This window comes from Etheostoma spectabile, chromosome 6 (assembly GCF_008692095.1).
Source record: "Etheostoma spectabile isolate EspeVRDwgs_2016 chromosome 6, UIUC_Espe_1.0, whole genome shotgun sequence".
Classification (NCBI taxonomy): Eukaryota; Metazoa; Chordata; class Actinopteri; order Perciformes; family Percidae; genus Etheostoma; species Etheostoma spectabile.
In genome coordinates, this window is record NC_045738.1 from 31058193 (window position 1) to 31058625 (window position 433).

Consider the following 433-nt stretch of genomic DNA (forward strand, 5'->3'; position numbering starts at 1 on the left):
CAGTTTGGATTTAATGCTCAACGACCCCGAAAAAGGCTGGAAGTTCCAGGCTGGATAGAACATCACCTGTAGAGGCTAGAAAGACCCGGAAGAGACCTCCGTAACCGCTAACTCGTTGCTTTTTAGCTGCAACCATAAGTCGCTAGCTTGCATGGTTGTTAAATGATTAAACAATGAATCAGAGGTGCTGTTTTTACTCGTGGGCGAGTGTCTAGGTTTCAGAGGGTTAAACCACGGCCGTAGCAGCCAGTAGCTCCTCAACGGAAACTGATTGGTGTGGTAAGACACTAGTCTATATCCACGACATTCCACTTCCGGGATTAATCCGTTGCCACCAAAAAATCTGCCGGATGTCACTCTTTTCGGCCAGATGTCTACCTACCTCTTTCCAAACTTGGCAATTTAAACTCCGGTGGATTTCTGAGGACTATGG